Genomic DNA, 16,818 nt, shown 5'->3' on the forward strand with positions numbered 1-16,818 from the left:
GCTATGAATGGTTGTTTGTGCTTCCTCCACAGGAATAGGTGTACTAACTGGTGGAGTTGGGGTTCACCGTGGTAGTACTGACGCTTTGGGCACTGGAGCTGCCTTACTAACTGCTCTTGTTTGGGAGCTATGTGGTGGAGATGGTGGTGTGTCAACATGAACTGGGTTACTATCTACTGGGGTTGGGGTTTATTGGGTGAAGCTGGTTCTCTGTCCATTGCAGTAAGGGTACAATCTGCGAGAGTCTGGGTTATGTGTGGTAGGGTTGGTTCTCGTGCATGTACAACCGGGGTGCTATCTCCACCAAGAGGTAGCACTGTTTTATTTGAAGACCGTATTTTTACTCTGCTAGATACTGCCATCACCCGCTCCAATTCAAATGGCTGATAAACAGGAAAAATAGTTGAATGTACACACATTGTATGAGAGATAGATGCAATAGATAGTGTGGAAAAAAGAGGGCATGAAATAGTTGACATGTATATTGTTTAACTAAAACGGATAGCATGACGTAATTTCACATATATGATGTCTATCTAAACTTGATAGCATAGCATAACATAATTCAAAGATATGATGAGTAACTAAGCAGGATCACATGACATAACTAGATAAAATCCCGCGCGTTGCTGCGGAATTAGTGGAAGCCAATATTGTCACACTATAGTAAACAAACATGAGACGGTGCTGAAAATAATTAAGTATGAATAATGAGTTTCAATGGGATAGAAAAAAAATCTTGTTTAGTAGGAGAATACGGGCAATTGACAATAACATAAAATTTGAGGTGATACAATGCATTCACTAATGTGTCACTTACAAAAATACAACACAATAATCAGGTTCAGTGTACTTCCAAACCTAGTTTAGTAAGAGCATGCGTGTGGAGAAAGGTTCAGCAAGAATACAAAAACAACAAATCTCTAAAGTTGATAATTTCTAAGGAGAAACACAACACATATACAGAGAACAAACATATCTATGACATTCATCGACGAATTTGCGAACAGATAGGTCAAGAAAATAGATTGTTGACATCAATGGAATATACCAAAATTGCTTTTTAAAACTTTGTGATACATATACAGTAAGGTATAACAAACCTGAAGGTGAAGATTTGTTAATCAGTCATTCAGATCCAACATTCATCTTCTGGACTTGATGTCTTCATTCTTCATTCAAACATCCAGTGTATCCAAACAATTTTATTCTTCAATTATTATAAAGGAAAATATAAATATACCAAGGAGGTAGGAATGGCCTAGAACAATATCATTTCATGAAAGTAAAAATACAATGGCTCCTCCACGCAAATTGTAAATATATATGCATAGCAAAGACATATTTGAAAGAGCGCATGGACTCCCAAATGGCCAAATGCGCTTGCGTAAATCACAATATTAAAAAATAATATACATTTAAAAGATAGGAGAAGAAGACGCATATGATGATATTTATGTTATTACCATTTTACCAGGCATGAAAAGAGGAAGAAATTGTATGGCAAAACCTAGCTGCTTCGTGTAAAGGGTTCATTTACCCTGAAGATGCTTCATTATCAATGCCGACATCTCACGCTATCGTCAAATTGAAGTGAAGGTGTGACGCCACAAAGTAGCCGTGACACAGCGACATCATGTCGATAACTGGTAGCTACATCACACCGTGGATATGCATCAAAGAATACCGAAAGTCAGCATTCAAGTAGAGATCTAGCAAAACAGAATATATTAATGAGTCAGTATGATTACTCCTATCATCCAACATGCAAGCATCAATCTATCTAAAAGAATGTAACACTAATGTTGAACGTGCATGTCAAAGAAAAAGCAAAACTACACTACTTTGGGGGTTCGAGGATGCTATAAGCATAGCCGACACAGGTCTTGAAGGTCCATCTTGCAGTGTTCAGCAAGCTCCTTGTGGTTGTGGTAGAACCTTTTTCTCGTGACTTCTAGTGCGTTCTCAAGGCTCTTTGAACCCCTCGATGTAATGATTTTACTTCTAGTGTGTTTGTGCGCAGTAGAGGGCAGATCAGGCTGCAGGACAACAACGTACGTACATGAGAAACACAAAGGGGTGCGCGTCACTCACATCACCAAAGCTCTCATATGGGATTGAGGAGGGGCAAGGGGATGCACGATATGTTGAAAAAAGGGGTGCGCGTAGCACCATCTTTGGTGTGTGTGTGGCGCTGCAATGGTGCAGTGTGGTCTGGAGGGATGCCGCGGCTGGGTGAAGTCAATGCATTCGGTCATAAGTGGCCGGCCGGTCAAAGCGATCGTGAGGCCCCGGGAAGGCGTTGCGGGCTCACGGAGGAGCCGTCTAGGCACGACATCGCGGCCGGGCAAAGCTGAGGTAGGGCACCAGGGGAGGGTTGTAGCCGTGCGGCGACGCCATCCAGGTGTGGTGGCATCTAGCTCCATCTTGACATTGTGATTACTGATGAGGCCACGCACACCAGAGCCCAACGGCAAATATCTTGATGATTAGTAAAAGGAGGATGAGAGGAGGCGATTGGGGACAGAAAAGATCTTCCTATCACACACCAATCCGAACTTCCAACAAAGCTAACTAAATTAACCACAGATCTGAGGAGAAGACTGAGAGGGAGGAGAGTTCCAACCTCTGATGCAGGTGATGTTGAAGGGGGACGTCGGCGCCCGGCGGCTGCACATCTGGTTCAGCGGGAGTCTGCTTTAATGCCTGGGCATGGGATTTGGGCTAGCGGAGCCGATGGTGCTGGCGATAACGGGGTTCTAGGTTGGCAGCAACACAAAAATCTCTGCTGGATACAGCCCTCGAAGGCTTGGCCGACAGCAGAGTATGGAGAGAGATCGATAGAGCAAGGAGGGAAGACGAACGAAGCGCTTGGAAGATGACCATCTAAGGCCACCACGACACGTTTCCATATTTTCGCATGAGTGGAATCGAGGAACCCGGAAGAGAGAGGTAACGGAGGAGATGAACCGTGCATGTTGTGGAGAAAATAACTTGGAGGAGACCAAGCATGCGTGGAGATAGTTCCTTAGGGGAAAAAGATGAAAATATCTATTTTTTATAGAAATAAACAAAGCTTAATTTGCTGACATGGCAGGTTGCTTAGGTGGACAGGCTGCATGTCAAGAGAAATAAGGTAGTGGGGATGAACTATTTAGGTATTATAGATTCACATACATGTTATCTAAGTAATCAGGATCGCATGATTTAATTCACATATGTGATTTATATGCTAAGCAGAGGGCATTCGCATATATGATGTCTAAACTAAGAACATGGTGTTGAATATTGTATATATGATGTCTAAACTATGCAATGCAAGGCACCATATGCATGATATGAGCAGTATAACCGTGCCAAGTTAGAGCATACACCTCGGTGGGGGAATAGGACTGGTCATCTGTCTCTGAATCCATCTCTGAGGAGCTAACGGGACCCAGCAATAGATCTGGTTCGACAGGTAGCACTGTCTGCTCTGAAGGCCTTGTTTTCACTCTAGATTTTTCCATCACCCACTCAAATGGCTGATTCACAGGAAGAGTTGTTTAATGTACAAACATTGTCGACAAATGAAAATGTAATGAAGAAAAGGATGGGCAAGATATCATTCAAATATATGATGCCTGGTTAAACAGGATGGCATTGCACATTTCACATATATTGTGGCTGGCTAAAAGATATGAGACTGCATAATTCCCATATATGATATTGAAACTAAACAAGTGGCATTATAGAACATGTCTAAACTAAGCAGATGACATATATGATGTCGAAAGTAGGCGCTGCAGGGCAACATATGCATGATATGACTAACATCATCATGCTAAGTTAGAGCAAACACCTTGGGAGGTAAATAGGAGTGGCCAGCTGCGTCTGAATCTACCTCAGAACATATATCTTCCTCTAGATTACAATTTGGAGAGGGGGGGGGAGGGTTTGCCATTGAACCCACCATGGAGCGATGTCTGCATGACATTGTATTGCCGCGCAAAACTCTTCTCTTTTTCTCTACATGTTCAGCATGACTGTGTACAATATCTGACATGCATACAAAAAATATAGTGAGATTATGTAAGGAGAGCATGCAGAAATCTAGAGTAATGGTAACAACGAGTGGATGGATCCAAAAATAACGAGAGCAGGATGATGATTGCTTTAATTTAATAAAAAAAATAGATGATGATTGCTTTACTATTTGTTTCCCACCCAATATGAACAACATAGGCATACCCTAGGTGAACCAGGTATTAGACAGAGATACTTTTCATTGCTGCCTCGATATGTGCCCCACAACTAATTTAGAACTCAAGTTTGAACATCAATTTGGACCTGACTTGGAGTCTAAGAGGTGAACAGGACGATAAAGTAGCAGGTAGTATTAAGCAATGCATAACATAAGCAGAAACAAAAGAGTGCGACCTCTCTTGTGGACCCGTGTACTCCTCAGGTTCATTTGCTGAGTCGATGATGGTGATGCCATTGTGGTGGGTGTCGGTGGCAGGGAAGGAGATCTGAGGCGGCAAAAGACAGTCAGGAGTCGTGATGTCTGGTTTGGTGGATGCTTCTGTCGATGGAGCAGCTTAGGTGAGGTGGACGATGTCGCGGCAGGAGCAGGACAAACCACACAAAGATTTCTTCGACACCTACCTGTAACTGAAGTAATTATGTAAGGGCTCATTTGGCTTGCATGATTCTAGAAACGCAGGGATAGGAAAAACACCGGAATAGGATAGGAATGCACATGGGAAACAGAGCATTTGTGAACACATGATTTCTGTCAACTTGGGTGTTTGGTTCATAGAAATTGGAAGAGCAGAGGCATGCAAAGAAACATGGCCAAAATAAAGTGAAACCATATGAAAGCGTGTACAGTTAGAATGTTATTCTGCCACTAATGCACTTGGTCTTGTTTTCATGCATATGATTTTGAAAAGTAGGTCCAGGTGGATGTTTTGCTCCATTCCTTTCAACAAAATGCATGAATAATTGAATAGTAGAGTTCCATAGGAAAATTTCCTATTGCTATGTTTTTCCGTTGAACCAAAATAGGCCTAATGGATTGACATGAATGTAGAGTAATAAGTGATGCCACAAGTGTACAACCTCTTTGGCGTAGCCGTGTCGACCTCTCCATCATTGTGTTGGTCCCTGAAGAAGTTGAGGCAAAGGTGGCAGTAACAGGTGTGGAGGAAGATCTGAGGAATCTGTAGACGGCGTCCAGGGCACTGCTCTGTTGTGATGGATAGTTCCGTCGTTGGAGTAGCTCCGGTGAGCCGTAAGACATCGAGGCTGAAGCAGCATAAGATAGACATCGTTAATCTCAAGTGGGATTCTAATAGCATCTCCAATAGATGATGTAAAATACATTACCAAAAAATGATAGATGTAAAATTTACATCACCAAAAACCACAGGACTACAACAGATGAGGTAAAAACTATTGACTCTAAACTTAACTGTCGAAACTGAAATTTACTGTGGAGTCTGAATGTTACTGTCGAAAGTGAACGCAATGGTAGCAGAGAGGCCCTTCACATGTAGTTTAGGGAGGGCATGCGGTTCATCTTCAACCCGCACTCCCCTGAGCCGCCAGCCACCACCGGCCGAACCGCCGTCCCTCGCCGCCCGCGGTCGGCGGCACTCCTGCGCCGCCTCGTCGCCCTGAAACCACTCCCCACTGCCGGTCCGCCGCCGCCCTGGCCAGCCCTCTAGCCCCCCTGTGTCGCCCCGAAACCACTCCCCACTTCCTATGGAGGAATTCTTCATATCCTTCACATTTCTTAGGAAAATAGACATCAGCCTAGACTCAATGAAAAAAATCCTATGATGTGAATCAAATGGCATCTCCTTTCCTATTCCTACTCATAGGATTTAAGATACATTTTATCTCATTTCCTATGACTTTCCTATTCCTACAATTTTCCTACCCTATGAACCAAAGGAGGCCTGAATTTTCGAGATATAACAAGGCACGGGTTGAATTTTAGGGACAAGCCTAACGTGTAATATTGTACTCGTATGTACCAAATCAATTCGCACTTCCCTCAATGAAAAAAACGCAAAATATAAAACTATTCACACCATGCAAAGAGAGAGTCTTGTCCCGTTTTACTATACAAATGCTATTCAAAGATATGAATCCATGTTATGTCCAATTAAATTTTTTCGCTGGCTGTATAATGCATGTAACCTACTCATACCAACATTTTAGTGCATTCCAAATGTCTATACTACCGCTCCAATTCAAAATAAATTTGAATTCATTTCTCTATTTGAATAAGAATCTACAATCATGATTGTTGCCAACTTCAACCATCATTTGTGTATTACCTTAACAACACACCAGATGATCACTACAGAGATAGGTATGAACTATGTGTACTATATGAACTAGAATTCAATTTTTTGAATACACTTGATGTTGATTCCAAATAATAGTACATTTGATGTACTAACTAGGTATTCATAATCTAAACCATGTTCCATACGTACACCGTGTTTATCACACAAAGAATGGTGCCCCTCCCCCTACATTATGACAAGTATTTAGCCCTGAGCTGCAAAAGCCACACATTATCCCAAATTATAATCAATGTTCTATATATTATATGTAGTACTAGCAAGATGCCCATGCATTCCATGGAACATTAAGATGATCGAGGGGAGGCCTTATTTGCAAAAGTGGAGAGGGGTGTGGGTATCTTTTTTCAAAATTGCCATAGTTCCCTTCCTATCCATTAGATATAAATCGGAAGACCTATAATGCAGGATGGCAGGCACACCATCATCAACAACTCTGTTTTTTATAAGAGTAGAGATAAAATATAATATATGTAGTATAACATGTTCATAATCGTAGACTAAGGCATAACCGAGTGGTGGGAAGGGGCTGATGCCTTCCCACCCACCCAGGTTCAAGGCATGGTACTTGCAATTTGGAGTTGTTGCACCAATTATACTGTAGGGGTTCCCTTACGGTCTTTCTGTCAAAAAACATGTTCATAATCACACCATTTGTGTCACCGTTATATATATTCACGCATGCGTCGGTTTAAAACACTATGATAAATTATTCAAATATCCAAATTGACTTTTTATAATGAATTATGATCTCTATTCGTCTTTTACACCCACACAATCCTCTTATCTTGGTAGCTAGCGCTAACTCTCTCTCGTGCATGCACACGCCCGCATCCCTCTCACCTTCCCTCAACATTCTCCAGCTCCATCGCGCAAATTCATCTTTTCACTTTAGGTCGTTCAGCCACGGTGTGTGTGGGCCCCCATCTCCTTCTTTACAGCACACATCAATTGATATGCCTCTCTAGCTAGGTGTTCCTACCACAAACCCAAGCTTTCCCTCGTCTCTTCTCATCGTCCATGCCTCACTCCCACCCCTCTTTTCATCAATCTCGTACTCGCACACTCCTTCCCCCTCGATATAGTATTCCTCTCACACTACCTCCTAGCTACATCCCTCTCTCTCTATCCTTCTCACCAGGCCTTATTTGCTTCTAACACATACATGCATGTATACCGATCGATCTCCCTACATATACCTAGGTTGACTTTAACTATTTTCCCCCACCGATCGATCGACGTACCTCAAAAGTTATGTCTCTCCTTTCTCTGACAAAGGATGATTGATCTTCCTATATAGTTACGTCTGCTTACCACATCCACCCATTGATAACCCACAAGTATAGGGGATCGCAACAATTTTCGACGGTAGAGTATTCAACCAAATTTATTGATTCAAAACAAGGGGAGCCAAAGAATATTCTCAAGCATTAGCAGTTGAGTTATCAATTTAACCACACCTGAAAGACTTAATATCCGCAGCAAATTATTTAGTAGCAAAGTGGTATGGAAGTAACGGTAAAAGTGGCAAAAGTAACAGTAGTAGTTTTTATAGCAATCGTAACAGTGGCAACGAAAAAGTAACTAAGCAAAGATCAATATGTGAAAAGCTCGTAGGCAATGGATCAATGATGGATAATTATGTCGGATGCGATTCCTCATGCAACAGTTATAACATAGGGTGACACAGAACTAGCTCCATTTCATCAATGTAATGTAGGCATGTATTCCGAATATAGTCATACATGCTTATGGAAAAGAACTTGCATGACATCTTTTGTCCTACCCTCCCATGGCAGCGGGGTCCTATTGGAAACTAAGGGATATTAAGGCCTCCTTTTAATAGAGTACCGAACCAAAGCATTAACACTTAGTGAATACATGAACTCCTCAAACTACGGTCATCACAGGGAGTGGTACCGATTATTGTCACTTCGGGGTTACCGGATCATAACACATAGTAGGTGACTATTGACTTGCAAGATAGGATCAAGAACTCACATATATTCATGAAAACATAATAGGTTCAGATCTGAAATCATGGCACTCGGGCACTAGTGACAAACATTAAGCATAGCAAAGTCATAGCAACATCAATTTTAGAACATAATGGATACTAGGGATCAAACCCTAACAAAACTAACTCGATTACGTGGTAAATATCATCCAACCCATCACCGTCCGGCAAGCCTACGATGGGATTACTCACGCACGGCGGAGAGCATCATGAAATTGGTGATGGAGGAAGGTAGATGATGACTATGGCGACGGATTCCCCTCTCCGGATCCCCGAACAGACTCCAGATCAGCCCTCTCGATGAAGATTACGGCTTGGTGGCGGCTCCGTATCATAAAACGTGATGAATCCTTCTCTTTGATGTGAATATATAGAGTTGGAGTTGACGCCGGTGGAGTCTCAGGGGGCCCACGAGGTAGGGGGGCCTACACCCTCGTGGACAGGGTGTAGGCCCCCTGATGCTGATTCTTTCACCAATATTTGTTATTAATTCCTAAACGTGTCTCCGTGGATTTTCAGGTCATTCCGAGAACTTTATTTCCGCACAAAAATAACACCATGGTAATTCTACTGAAAACAGCGTTAGTCTGGGCACTACAAGAAATATGTCAACTTGCGACCATCACTATTAGTCACTGAAAGGTCATTGTTTTTCATTTGCGACCTTTTTGTGACCAAAAACAGAAGGTCAAAAGTTGGCGGTCATAAACTAAAATTAACAACCTTCTCTGTGAGAAGGTCATGGAAGGCAACGACCAAAACAAAAGGTCATGGATTCTATGACCTTCTATTTTGGTCGCTAGCTCTCTACCCAGGCCACATCGGATCCGATGTGGCTAACTTTTTTTTGAGGGAATAGCCAGTTCTTTATTGATCAAACTCCACAGAAAGTGGGATAATGCTTACATTATGTGGTTGGCCAAACCACACATGATGCCCAGGGGCTAGATTAAGAGCAAATCTAGCTAAGTGATGAGCTTCTACGTTATTATCTCGACCTTCAGAAATAAAACTATAGGAAAAAGCGATAGAATGGGCTTTGATCTCGCTGATAATTGCACCATGTTTGCCACTGGAACCTTCGACAATGTCCCGCACTACCTATTTTGAGTCTGACGCAACCACAAAACGTTGCAAAAGAAGGTCCTCGGCTGCACAAAGTGCATCCCTATAGGCTAGCGACTCCAAACTCATTGGGTCATCCACTCCTTGCACCACCAGGGCCGTGCTACCAAGTAGTTCCCCTCGGCATCCCTGCACACCACCGCTGCTGAACCATATCATCCTGGTCTTATGGCAGCGTCCACATGAAGCTTTGCATGATTCGCCGGAGGTGCTCTCGGGCGAGTTCTTTGTTGTATGCCCCCTTCTGCCCTTGAGATCCCAGACGGTTTGCGTTCTTTAATACTCTCCAGCTCTCCAATGAACCTGGTAGGGAAGGAAAACAGTGATTGGGGACTCTGAAAAATCCCCTCGTGGATAGACTTCATCCTTGCCGACCAAATAGCCCACCAAGTGACGGCTAACTTCACAAAATGAGCATGTGATAATGACTCCATTTGTGCGAAAAGCCATGATTTAGCTTTTGGCTCGCTATTGTGCACCAGCGACTGTCCAATCTCCTCCTTGACCATCGCCGAAGTGCATCTGGAAGTAGTACATTCCAGGAGGGGGTGGCGCCATGAGTCTGGGGCCCCACACAGCCCGCATGCCACAGAGTTTGACATATGTCGATGAGAAGGAAGATCTTTGGTTGGCAAAGATTGTTTTGAAAGTCTCCAAAAGAACATTCCAATTTTTTCGGGCACTTGCGTTTTCCATAGAGTTTTCCACTCGTTTTGCTTGGCTGTGTCGCTTGACGAGCTAGCATTGCCGTCCAACCAAGCCTTACGGCGTTTCCTTGTGGCTACTAGCATGTTATATGCTAATCTGACAGAGAATTGTCCATTTTTCTCGAAATGCCAGCACCAAAAATCAGTTATATTACGGGTGCACAGAGGTACACTAGTGATTACTTTCACTTCAAAGGGAAGGAAGACCTCCCGAACCCTCTGTATGTTCCATGTTGCTGTAGTTGGATCAATGATCTCTGAGACAAACTGAGGCGGGTTTTCTATCTTACAACCATATGGTCAGAGCATCTCGTTCCTAGGTAACTGATTTTCATTCCAAATACTTGTATTCTGCCCATTCCCAATTCTCTTTATTAGCCATTGCTTAAGAATACCTCTGCCTTCTACTATGGCTCGCCAAATCTGGCTCGGATGGGACCCAAGACCAGCTTCAAGAATTGATGAATCCGGATAGTAAACACTTCTAAGGATGCGAGCACTCAGTGAGTCTGGGTTTTGAAGCAAACGCCACACTTGTCTAGCCAGCATAGCCAGATTAAAAAGCTCGAAATCCTTGAAACCCAGCCCCCCAATATTTTTTGGTTGAGTCATATCTTTCCAAGACACCCAATGTGGCTTGCATTGGCCTTCTTTGCTACCCCACAAAAATTTCCTTATGAGCATATTCAAATGTTCACACAAACCTCTTGGTAATTTGAAGCAAGACATGGAATATACTGGTACCGCCTGAGCAACGGATTTAACAAGAACCTCTTTCCCAGCCCTGGACAAAGACTTCTCTATCCATCCTTGAATCATGCTCCACAATCGGTCCTTTAAATATTTTAAAGCACCATTCTTTGAAGAACCGATGTCAGAAGGCATGCCCAAATATTTTTCATTCAATGTCTCATTCGGAACATGTAAGAGGCCCTTTATGTCATTGCGAATGTTTTCTGGAACTCCTTTGCTGAAAAAGATGGATGACTTTGTATAATTAATTCGCTGGCTAGAAGCTTGACAATAAGTATCCAAAACTTGGTTCACCTCCGTTGCTCCCATACCATTCGCCTTGAAAAACAGCAGGCTGTCATCTGCAAATAATAAACGGTTTACCGGTGGCGTCGAGGATGCCACTTGAAGCCCACTTAAGTTTGATGACTCTCCTCTTGATTTTAGGAGGCACGAAAGGCCCTCTGCTGCTAACAAGAACAAGTATGGGGACAATGGGTCCCCTTGTCGGATTCCACGAGATGGCTTAAACTCCTCTAGTTTCTTCCCATTGAACAAAACAGAAAAATTAACTGAGCTCACCAGATTCATGACAATATCCACCCATTTAGTATTGAAACCCAGCTTAAGCATAATTTCCCGTAAATAGGGCCATTCCACTCCGTCGTACGCTTTCATCATATCAAGTTTCAAGGCACATGATTGATGCTTCTTTGCCTTGTTGCGCTTCATGAAATGCAGACACTCATATGCTGTAATGATGTTATCAGTAATGAGCCTCCCAGGCACAAAAGCAGACTGCTCCTCCGAGACAATATCCGGCAATACTACCTTTAGACGGTTAGATATCACCATCGAAGCTATCTTGTATAACACATTGCATAAACTGATTGGGCGAAATTGCGACAGTAGTGTGGGATTTTTTACCTTAGGGATAAGAACCAGGATGGTTTGATTTATACACTCCACAGACTTAGAGCCCTCCACAATCCTCAGAACCACCCTAGTTACCTCTTCACCGCATACGTCCCAGTGTCGCTGAAAAAAATGTGTTGGAAAACCGTCGGGGCCCGGTGCCTTAATTGGGAACATATGGAACAAAGCTATCTTCACTTCCTCTTGGGTGGGCATTCAATGAGTCATTCATAGTTGCGGTAACCTTTACTGGAACAGTATCCAACACTTGCTCCATGTCCTGCACTCCTTCAGAGGTGTATAGCTCTTTGTAGAACGAAGTTGTCAAAGCTTCCATCTCATCTTTATCATCAGTCATCTGTCCATCTGGGTGCTGCATTTTTTTAATTTGATTTTTCCTTCGGCGTCTGCTAGCTCAGAGGTGAAAAAAGTAGGTGTTTTTATCGCCATGAACTAGACAGTCAAGTCTTGCACGCTGTCGCCAAAGTATCTCCTCTCGATAAAATAATTCTACTAGCCGGTTCGAGATCTTTGTTTCCGCATGCGATGGCCCCATGCGACCTAAGATCAAACGTAACAAAGCAAGTTCATTTTTTAATCTTTGGATTTCCCCTCGGACGCTGCCAAAGTGTTCTTTGTCCTAGTCAGTCAAATCAGCTCCCAGGCGTTGTAATTTTGCATGCAGATCTTCGGCCAAGCTGTCCAGCTAGTACCCACCAAATCACACAGCCCAGGATCCCTTTACCACATCAATTCGTATTTAAAGCTGCGGGGCCCCTGCGTGCATGGAGCATGCACGTCCAGCAAGTTCAACTGGATTGGGACGTGATCGGAAGATGCAGCCAATCTATGCAGTAGTTCTACCTGTGGATAAGAAAGAGACCACGCTTGGTTGACCACACAACGGTCCAGTCGGACTCTTGTATATGTCCCTCCCGCGACCTTCTTCTCGAAAGTCCAGCTGGTGCCCAAGTATCCAATGTCAGACAAGCACAGATGTCAAGAGCACTCCTGAAAGCATCAATCTGTGCTTGGCTTTGGCTTCCAACTCCGTCGTGTTCATGGGAATGTAGCACTTCATTGAAATCCCTCATAACCGCCCAGGGTGTGTTGCTTGAACCAACTATTCCTCTCAACATATCCCACGTCTTGTATCTTTCCGGCACCTGAGCTTCCCCGTATACAAAGGTTACTCGTACATGTGACTCAACCATATCATCAACCAGTACATCAATGTGATACTTGGAGTACCCAATAATTTCAACTTATATTTCATCATTCCAAAAAATACCAAAACCACCACTTCTACCTGAACTACTAACAGCGAAGCTCTTATTGTAATCTAGTGTTTTTACCAAGTTTTCTACTCTCGAACCCTCTATCTGTGTTTCTAGAATGCAAAGGATAGAGGGGGCAAATTGCCTTGTTAGATCACGAAGCTCTCGAACTGTCGCGGCTTTGCCGATTCCGCGGTAGTTCCAACATAGCAGACTCATTACGCTAGGCGCAGCCCCCCTTGGGAGCCCGCCAAACACGCATCATTGTTTTGTTCTTGTCTTTTCCCTTCTCTTCCGTCACTACGACTATCTTGTTCCTCTTTGGCTCTTGCTTTGATGATGGACTTGGGGGCACATCTGATGGGATTAAAGCTTCCTCATTATTACCCTCTAGCATCAATGGAGGAGCGCCTGGAAGGTTCGCCCCTAGCTCAGTGACTTGTGCCGCTCCCCTTTTCCTATTTGCCTCAGTTTCACTCATAGTTGCGTCGGGGGAGTTCGTCCTAGTGAATTTTCCATGCTCGTTCCAGTCCTCTCGATCACGTGGTTGTCCATGTCCAGAGCCCCGACCAGAACGTCCTCCTCCTATGTTGTCTTTGTTACCCCGTCCTCTACCTGCACCAGGGCCAGTGCCAGTGCTCCTAAACCAATCTGCATGAAGATTTTTGAAAACTAGAGCTGAGGGCGCATGAACTCCGTCGCTGCATTCTTTATGCAAGTGTCCTAGCATACCACAAACAGCACACCAGTTGGGTAGCCTTTCATATTTGATGATAAATATTTCCCTCCTTTTCTTAATCACCAAAGAGACCGCATTGTTCAAGGGTTTGGTGACGTCAATCTTCACCTTCACCCGGTAAAAATTGCCCTAAAAGTCATGGGATTTCTGCTCTGCATAGATGAACTCACCCACCGTCGTTGCTAATGATTTGATTAAATAGAAGAACATGTCTGGAAGGTCATGGATCTGGATCCATATCTCAATTTTGTCAAGCTTTATGGAGGATGGTCTAGTGTATCCATCATACAGCTCAATCACCACTGTTTTGCCCTTGAAGGCCCATGGCCCTTCCTCCATTACTCTCTCCCAATCCCCAAGACATGAACATTGTAGGGTATAGGGATTATCCTCCAATGGCCGGAATTTTACCTCCTGCGCCAGATCCCAAGCGACCCTCATGTTTCTGTAAAACCAATACTGAGAATAGTATTTGGTCGTGTGGATTCACACGATCGCCATCCACCTTGCAGCCTCATCTGGGATATCTCCATCTTCCACAACCACGTCCTGCAGATCGTCTTCATTGAGACCTAGCTCCTTCATCATCATGTCTGTCTTGCTCAAGGCTTCTCCGGAAGCTGAAGCCGAGCTTCCCATCAGATCTCTTGCCCGAGAAAAAACTGGTCTCGCGGGCGGGATATCCCTAACCTTTCTCACCTGAGTCTGCCCTGGCCGAGAGCCTTGCAACCCCGGCTTCGATGGCGGCCGGAGAGGGCAGGGGATCGATGTCTTCACAAGTTGCCAAAGGCGCCGTCGGGAGGAGCGGAACCCTAACGAGAGGGGAAGCCGTCGGAAGATCGTATGAAAATATCAGACGTGGCAAAATTGCGACCAAATGAATAGGTCATTGACAAGAATCAGCCCGGTCCGATTTGGTGTTTTACATGGGCCGAGCCCAACAATTCGGCCTTTTTACTGTACATTTGTTATGTTAATTTACTCTAGCTACATGGGCCTGGCCCAGCAATTTGGCCTTTTTATTTTCTAGGGCATGACCTTTTTGCTAGTCTATTGATTTTCTATTTTCAACCATTTTATTTTACAGCTGGTCCCACCACAGATTGGTCCACTTGTCATGCTTATCCCAAAATTGATTTCACAGGTATTCAAATCACATACACAATAATTATTAGACCAGAGAGCAAACAAAATTCATCCAAAACAACACTACATTGGTCTATTACAATCATTACAGTATACTACAAGCCATATATGCCTACTACTGCCTACAATTACAAACATAATATGCTACTGTTTGTTGATATGCTTCACAGCTTCGGACTTTGATCCAAAACAACACTACATTGGTATATTACAATCATTACAGTATACTACAAGCCAAATATGCCTACTACTGCCTACAATTACAAACATAATATGCTACTGTTTGTTGATATGCTTCACAGCTTCGGACTTTGATTTGGACTTCACCTGTGCAAAGAATAATAATGAAAATATAAGAATAAGAATGTGTACAGAACATCAAACAATAGCCAATGAGGAATACAATAACTTATAAGCAAAAATTGAGAGAAAATGCCATGTAGGTAAATAGTATGACTAACACTAACCAGTATATGTTTATGGAGTGAAAAATTTTCTCACTAGCTAGGATTTTTTTGGCATATAGTATACTGACATGTGCAACTCTTAACTAAATTGATCATAGAAATGAAAAGAACTGTAAGAACGAGTTCATTCATTCATGCGAAATACAGGCATGTCAAATTTTAAGCACCAACAGAACAGATCTAACAAACCAGACTATAATCATCATGCATCAGGATTTATGGTTCTAGCAAAATAGTAAGGAGACAGAGATACACGCATCAAGCATACCAGCTACTACAATAAGAGGTAGATATGCTCCAGAAACTGTAGGGAGTATGCACCCCGACAATTGTGCAGTAGCTAGGGATTGAGGAGGATGAGCTTGCTCCCATTGTACCTAGATGGTAGACAAGAAAACAAGTTATGTCAGCAGAAGCATCATGTTTTATCCACTGTACCTGGGTCATATTTAGGTACACAATTAGCTAATATGTCGATAAAAAGTACTCAATATCTACAATGTATAGTTTACATGTATGAACGGAAGATTCAGCAAAGGCATGTTTATAAAATAGTGAAAACAATGGTATCAGGTATACTATCATGCATGAGCACTTCATGATATTTATATTCATCATCACAGCAACCTATAACCACCTATGCTCATTGTTACAAATCTATTCATAGTTAAAAAATAAACCTATCTATTTGAAACCAGAATAGATTTCTCACTCAAATCTGAATTCATTAGTTTATCCTCCAGACTATTGAAATCTTAGGCCTCTAATTCGCTAGGTTCTTGGGCAACAAACATCATTGCAAATTTGCAATGCAGCATAGATAAACCAAATGTAAGATCAGAAACAACAAGGTAGAATCATCTAGACCACATGTTCACCAGCAAAAAAATCTAGAACACATGTTCAACCGGAATGCACTACTCCATTCTCATAATATTATCATAGAGGAACTTCGTCTATTAGACGATCTCCACAAGGACAAAGCATCCACACTGCACAAACAACACGCTCGCATGCAGAGAAATAGAGCTTAGGCAGTAGCAAATAAACATTGATGGATTACCCACCATGCATAGACCAATCAGCAACAGCAGCAACAATAGGTACTAGAAGAAGCAGAAGGGGGAGGGCACTGTCTTGAGAGGAACTCCCCTGATTGCAGGAACCACAAAACAGCTGGTGGAGCACGGCCGCCGCCATCTGTGCGAGCTCACTCCTTCCTTGGTAGAGGGCGGCAAGGTCTAAGCCACGGCCTTGATGCCCGACGGCGGATTTGGTAGATGTGCTCGCCGTTGCACCAAGATCGATGGGATAGGGCTCCCAGAGGAAGCGAC

This window comes from Triticum aestivum, chromosome 6A (genome assembly GCF_018294505.1).
Source record: "Triticum aestivum cultivar Chinese Spring chromosome 6A, IWGSC CS RefSeq v2.1, whole genome shotgun sequence".
Lineage (NCBI taxonomy): Eukaryota > Viridiplantae > Streptophyta > Magnoliopsida > Poales > Poaceae > Triticum > Triticum aestivum.